The sequence below is a fragment of the Stenella coeruleoalba genome (genome assembly GCF_951394435.1).
Source record: "Stenella coeruleoalba genome assembly, chromosome: 3".
Lineage (NCBI taxonomy): Eukaryota > Metazoa > Chordata > Mammalia > Artiodactyla > Delphinidae > Stenella > Stenella coeruleoalba.
This window is the reverse complement of record NC_137148.1, coordinates 164502081-164509541: the sequence shown is the minus strand read 5'-3', so window position 1 is coordinate 164509541 and position 7461 is coordinate 164502081.

Below are 7461 nucleotides of genomic sequence, written 5' to 3'. Positions count from 1 at the left end.
GGGGCGCCTGGCCTTGAATGGAAGATGCACCCCCTCTCCCCACCTCCGGCCCCGCCGCTCAAGACACCCAGAGTCCCACCCCTGTCCCTCTCTGCATTCTAGTTTCCAGAGTCCCATCCTTCCTCTCTGGGGCCCCAGAGACTCGCGCCTCTTCAGATTATTTGAGAAATAACCCAATTGTAGTTCATTGTTTTCCTCACCCCCCTGAATAAAGTCGCCAGTTAGAGCACGTGATGTGGCTGCTTCTTGGGGGAAGTAAGTGGAAAGGAGAGTTGCCAGAAAGTGATAGTTGTCTCTCAAATCTTCAGGTCCTAAAGTTAGCCACTGATTCACAGGAGCGTGTAAATGAGGGCTTGTCTACAACCTGGAGCATCTGTCACAACTTGGAATATCCAGGTGTCAGAAATGGGGAGGAGGACTTCCTGGTGGCCAGTGGTTAAGAATCCACCTGTCGGGCCTCCCTGGTGGCGCAGTGGTTGAGAGTCCTCCTGCCGATGCAGGGGACACGGGTTCGTGCCCCGGTCCGGGAAGATCCCACATGCCGCGGAGCGGCTGGGCCCGTGAGCCATGGCCGCTGAGCCTGCGCGTCCGGAGCCTGTGCTCCACAACGGGAGAGGCCACAACAGTGAGAGGCCCGCATACCACAAAAAAAAAAAAAAAAAAAAAAAAGAATCCACCTGTCAATGCAGGGGACCCAGGTTCTATCCCTGGTCCAGGAAGATCCCACATGCAGTGGAGCAACTAAGCCCGTGCACCACAACTACTGAGCCTGCGCGCCTAGAGCCCATGCTCCACAATAAGAGAAGCCACAGCAATGAGAAGTCCGCGCACCACAACGAAGAGTAGCCCCTGCTCTCCACAACTAGAGAGAAAGCTCACACGCAGCAACGAAGACCCAACACAGCCAAAAATTAATTTAAAAAAACAAAAACAAAAACAAAAAGACACCGCTGGGCCTGTTTAATCAGAGGCGAAGGCCATAAAGGGTTTCTGGAGGTCTGTACAAGTCAGGAAGCTTCTTGGTGGGACTGGTGGCACACAGTGGGAGAGCACACCTCCTCTCCTTGTCAGTCCCTCTTCTGGACCCCTCCCCATTTTTTAAAATTTATTTATTTTTGGCTGCGTTGGGTCTTTGTTGCTGTGCACAGGCTTTCTCTCTAGTTGCAGTGAGCGGGGGTTACTCTTCGTTGGGGTGCGCAGGCTTCTAATTGCAGTGGCTTCTCTTGTGGAGCACTGGCTCTAGGCGTGTGGGCTCAGTAGTTGTGGCTCACGGGCTCTAGAGCGCAGACTCAGTAGTTGTGGCGCACGGGCTTAGTTGCTCCACAGCATGTGGGAATCTTCCCAGACCAGGGATCGAGCCCGTGTCCCCTGCATTGGCAGGCGGATTCTTAACCACTGTGCCACCAGGTAAGTCCCAAGGGTGTCTTCTTCTTTCCTTCCTCCGCTTCTCCCAAATGTCATTCCTGGACCTAAAGCAAAGGACTTAACTCAGATTCAGGATTTGGGTTGTAAACGCACTGTAACCACTGGACCGCAAGGAAAGTCCCATGTAAGCACTACCCTTAATCCTCCTCCTTATCCACAGGCTCTAGGAGAACCAGTTTCCTCACCTGAAAACAGGGGCAATATCCCTTTTAGTTCTATTCAATAGAGCAAGATTGGTGGATGCCTTGTGTGTCCAGGCACTGTGCTAAGATAGATAGATCAGGCCCATTCCCTGACCTCAGTGACGGTGAAATAGCATAAGAAGCAAAGTGTCCCACTGGGAGAGTAGTAGACAGGCATCTTTCAGATGCCAGAGACAAATTCAGTTCAAAGTGCCTTTAGCCAAGACAGTGATAAGCTTCAGGAATGGCTGTCTCTAGGTTCTTAAATGATGTTACGAATCTATCTGTATATATATATTTTTTGGCTGTACTCTGGGACAGGATCTCCTCACAGTAGCAAAGATGGACCAGCAACTCCATGATTTTATTGATTAAAATGGGCCTATTTCTCTGTAAAACCAGCAAAGTTCCCAGGGCTGGCTCTCATTGATCCAGCCTCCTCATAAGCCCATTACCAAGCCAATAATTGTGTCAAGGGGCATGCTGTACTCTCACTGGCCTGATTTGGGTTATGCTTGTACCTAAACGTCCATGGTGGGGTGAGCTCCATCTGAACCACATGGACTGATGATGGGGGAGGGGTGTCCCCCCCTAAAGAAAGTCAGGTGATGAAACCAGGAGAAGGGGAAGGAGTGCTGGTCAGGGAGTCATGATATATTGACCACAGAGACTGGTGGTTATGACCTTGACTCTGTAGTGTATCTACCTGGGTTCACATCCCAGTTCTACCGTTTACTCACTCTGTAACCTTGGGCATGTTGCCCAGCACTGATGAGCCTCAGTTTCTTCATGTGTAAAATGGGAATAATAATTGATCCTCCCGTAGGGTTATTGGGAGAATCGAATGAGTTTATGCAAGTTGTTATGGTTATGCATCACTGTGGAACAAACAACTCCAAACTTAGTGCTGTAAAACAACAATCATTATCTTTCATGGTTCTGGAGTTTCCCTGGGCTCAGCTGGATGGCTATTGTTCAAGGTCTCTCATGCAGTTGCAGAGAGTGGCTGGGGCAGAGTCACACTCACGTATCTGGTGGTTGGTACCGGCTCTTGCCTTGAACCTCAGCTAGGGCTGTCAGCCAGAGTTAACTACACGTGGCCAATCATAGTGGCTTGGGCTTCCTCATAACATGGCATTTGGGTTCTAAAGGTACGTGTCCCAAGAAAGAGAGCCAGGTGGAAGTTGTCTCACCTTTGACGACCTAGCCTTAGAAGTCAAACTGTGCTGGAAGTCCCTGGCTGTCCAGTGGTTAGGACTCGGCACTTTTCACTACTGGGGCCCAGGTTCAACCCCTGCTCAGTAAACTAAGATCCTGCAAGCCAGGTGGTGAGGCCAAAACAACAAAAAAAAAGGTCACACGGTGTCACCTCTGCTTTCTATTCACTAACGTAAGTCACTAAAGACAAAAGGGAGGTGCCCTAGACTCCACCTCCTAATGGGAAGGATGTCAAATACAATGCTTAGAAAGTGACTGGCACGTAATTAATTAACACTCAATAAACGCAGACATCATCCACGATCACTGTTGTTGTTGATGATGTTTTATATGTACTGTTATTGTGACAAGGAGGATAAGCAGGTATTCAAGGAAGAGGAGTGAGGTAAGCCTTTGAAGGAGCTCCAGGTAGATGACCAGAACACAGGGAAGGGCGTTTCAAGCAGGCCTGAAGATTTCAGGTTCTGGGGAACTCCCAGCTGCTCAAAACACCTGGAACAGAGCATGGGAGCTGGGGTCAGATCACAGAAGGACGTGAATGCCTTGCAAAGCACTTGGACCTGTTGATAAGGGGTATGAGAGCCATGGAAGGTTTAAGCAGGGGAAGGTTCATCAGACTGACACTCTTGCTTACAAGCAGGTCTGGGGGAGGGTGAGACTGGAGGTGAGGGGCACCAGTAAGGACCTTGGGACGAGAACTGAAAGATGGGCAGAAGGGGATGAATGAGAGAGAGTCAGAGGAATAACCCACAAGGCTGTCCTGAGGAGAGTGGGAGTGATCATTTGAAACTTTCAAGAAGCAGGGGTTGTTTTCAACCTCATTTGAAATAAAACCCTGGGGATCTTTGGCAGGTTAGGTGTGGGACTCTGAACTTCACATTTCTATTTTTTTTTCTAGCCATATTTCATTATTAAATACAACTGTATTTATTTGTGACTGGCTTATACCTGCTTTGTGGTTTTTTTTAATTAATCTATTTATTTTATATTTATTTTTGGCTGTGTTGGATCTTCGTTTCTGTGTGAGGGCTTTCTCCAGCTGCAGCGAGTGGGGGCCACTCTTCATCGCGGTGCGCGGGCCTCTCACTGTCGTGGCTTCTCCCGTTGCGGAGCACAGGCTCCAGACGCGCAGGCTCAGTAGTTGTGGCTCACAGGCCCAGCTGCTCTGCGGCATGTGGGATCTTCCCGGACTGGGGCACGAACCCGTGTCCCCTGCATTGGCAGGCGGATTCTTAACCACTGCGCCACCAGGGAAGCCCCTCTATTTTTTTTTTTTTTGACTCACATATTCATTCTTTATTTTCCACCCAACTCCATCTTGTGATTCTCTTGGTTCTCTATCACGGTCTTTGGAAGGTTGTCTCAGTTCCAAATAGCTGGACTCCACATTTTGTACTCCCTGGTGAGCTTGATGCTGCTGGTCTGGGAACCCCATTTTGAATAGCCAAGGATCCCTAGACTTTTGTTAGTAGAAATATTTGCGAGTTACAGCTTTAGGGTACCCACTCGTTTCTGCTTGTCACCAGATGGGAAGAAAGAGGCGAGCAGTTTCTCCTTATCTTTTTTTAAAAAATATTTATTTATTTATTTTTGGCTGCATTGGGTCTTAGTTGCAGCACGCTGGATCTTTCGTTGCGGCACGCGGGATCTCTCGTTGCGGCGCATGGGCTCTTCATTGGGGTGCACGGGCTTTTCGTTGCAGTGCGCGGGCTCAGTAGTTGCTGCATGTGGACTGAGTTGCCCCCGGCATGTTGGATCTTAGTTCCCCAACCAGGGGTTGAACCAGTGTCCCCTGCGTTGCAAGACTGATTCTTTTTTCTTTTAAATAAATTTATTTATTTATTTATTTTTGGCTGCATTTGGTCTTCGTGGCTGCGCACAGGCTTTCTCTAGTTGCGGCAAATGCGGGCTACTCTGTTGTGGTGCGCAGGCTTCTCACTGCGGTGGCTTCTCGTGTTGTGGAGCACGGGCTCTAAGCACGAGGGCTTCAGTAGCTGTGGCTCACGGGCTCCAGAGCGCAGGCTCAGCAGTTGCGGCACACGGGCTTAGCTGCTCCGCGGCATGGGGGATCTCCCCGGACCAGGGATCGAATCGTGTCCCCTGCATTGGCAGGTGGATTCTTAACCATTGCACCACCAGGGAAGTCCCTGAAAGACTGATTCTTAATCACTGGACCACCAGGGAAGTCCCTCTCCTTATCTTACCAAGGCAAATTCCATCAGCAGTCAGAGGGCCTATAATTTCAAGATGAACTGTAATTTTAATAATTCTGAGAGGGAAAGAGGCAAGTCTGAGATACTCTGCATATATGGCATAGAAAACGGCAGAATTACAAATGGAATCAGGTTCTGTAATGTTTTGCAACTATAGTGACAATCACAGGCAGAGGCGTGAATAGAAGATGGCTTTAGGTGGGAAAATGGGGTGGACATGGCTCCTCCCCAAGGTCTGCCCTCATCACGTCTGCTCTAGGGCCTTCTTGTAGCCAGGTACTCTCATCTCAGGGTCTCTGCACTTGCTGTTCCCACACCTTAGAACCCCTTTACCCTCCTGTTATCTGTTCCACCTCTCTCACCCTTCAGATCTCAGCCAGTCAGGTCCTCAGTCTCTATGAGCCCCCCTGGAGCTGGCCTCCCCATACACACTCCAGGGTCCCTCTGTCCTCAATGGGAGGTTTGGGACCCTTTCTGGCTGGTCAGCACGGGCTTCCCCATGTCCAGCACAGGACACGCAGAGTGCAGAGGTGCTCTCTCATGAACTGAATTGCACCCACTGCCCCCCCCAATTCATATGTTGAAGCTCTAACCCCCAGTACCTCAGAATGTAACTATATTTAAAGATAAATCTTTAAAGAGGCAACTAAGGTAAAATGAGGTCCCATGAGTGGGTCCTAATCCAATGAGTGGAGTCCTTATAAGTAGCGATTAGGACACAGACACACACACAGGGATGTGATGACATGGGAAAAAGATGGCCATCTACAAGCCAAGGAGAGAGGCCTCAGAAGAAACCAACTCTGCTGATACGTTTATCTTGGACTCTCAGCCTCCAGAACTGTGAGAAAATGAATTTCTGTTGGTTAAGTGCCCCAGTCTATGATATTTCTTATGGCAGCCTTGGCTGTACACACTCCGTAATACTCCCACCATGCCCTGGGTTTCTGTTATCAGAGCATTTATTACAAAGTGAAGAGCCATTCTCTCTTCCTTTCCATTAAAATCTCACTATTCTGGTGACTTCCCTGGTGGTCCAGTGGTTAGGACTCTGTGCTTCCACTGCAGGGGGCACGGGTTTCGATCCCTCGTTGGGGAACTAAGATCCCACATGCCGCATGGCATGGCCAAAACAATTAATTAATTAAAAAAATCAATCTTACTGTTCAGGAGTGCCCTGGTGGTCTAGTGGTTAGGATTCAGTGCTTTCACTGCTGTGGCCCAGATTCAGGGAACTGAGATCCTGTAAGACTTGTGGCCAAAATATAAAAAACCAAAAAAAGTGAAATAAAATCCTACTGTTTACTGTTCAAGTCAAGGTTGTGGGGGGAGGGTCAACAGTGGGGAGGATGGGAGGATATGGAGTCTCTCCCAACCCCCAGGAACCAATTTTTGACTCTTTACCCCAGATATTCCATTCCCCTTGCCACAGATTACTTCAGGCATAGACATGTTCTACTTTCAGCTAGGAAGGGACAGGGTGGCTGCTTGAAGATGAGGCCTTTGGAGGTTGGGATGTGATGTCTGGAGCTGTTGCAGCCATCTTGGTACGATAAGAGGTAAAAAAAAACCCACCAAAATTGGCAAAACAGAAGATGGATTAAAAAAAGTGTCTTGGGGCTTCCCTGGTGGCACAGTGGTTGAGAGTCCACCTGCCGATGCAGAGGACACGGGTTCATGCCCCGGTCCGGGAAGATCCCACATGTCGCGGAGTGGCTAGGCCCGTGAGCCATGGCCGCTGAGCCTGTGCGTCCGGAGCCTGTGCTCTGCAACCGGAGAGGCCACAACAGTGAGAGGCCCGCGTACTGCAAAGAAAAGATGTATCTGTATGTATGTTTGTAACACGCCAGGATATCTCCAGAGGACCTAGAAGGCACCTGCTATGGTCTGAATATTTGTGTCCCCCCCAAATTCATATGTTGAAATCCTAACCCCCCAAAGAAGATGGTGTTAGGAGGTGGGACCTTTGGGAGGTGATTAGGTCATGCGGGTGGAGCTCTCTCATGAGTGGGATTAGTGCCCTTATAAAAGGGACCCCAGAGATTCCTCACCCCTTCCACCATGTGAGGACACGGCGAGATGGCAGTCTGTGACCTGGAAGAGGGCCCTCCCCCAAAGCTGACTGTGCTGGTACCCTGATCTTGGACTTCCAGCCTCCAGAACTGTGAAAAATAAATATACATTGTTTACAAGCTGCCCAGCCTGTGGTATTTCATTACAGCAGCCCACAAAGGACTGAGACACCCCAGTAAGCCCACCAGGGTGCTGCGGGTAGGATGGGAGGGAAGCTTCTCAGCATACTCCTTCTTAATTTTGCTTCAAATATACCATGCATTTAAAAAATCAAATCAGGGGCTTCCCTGGTGGTCCAGTGGTTAAGATTCCGCACTCCCAATGCAGGGGGCCTGGGTTCAATCCCTGGT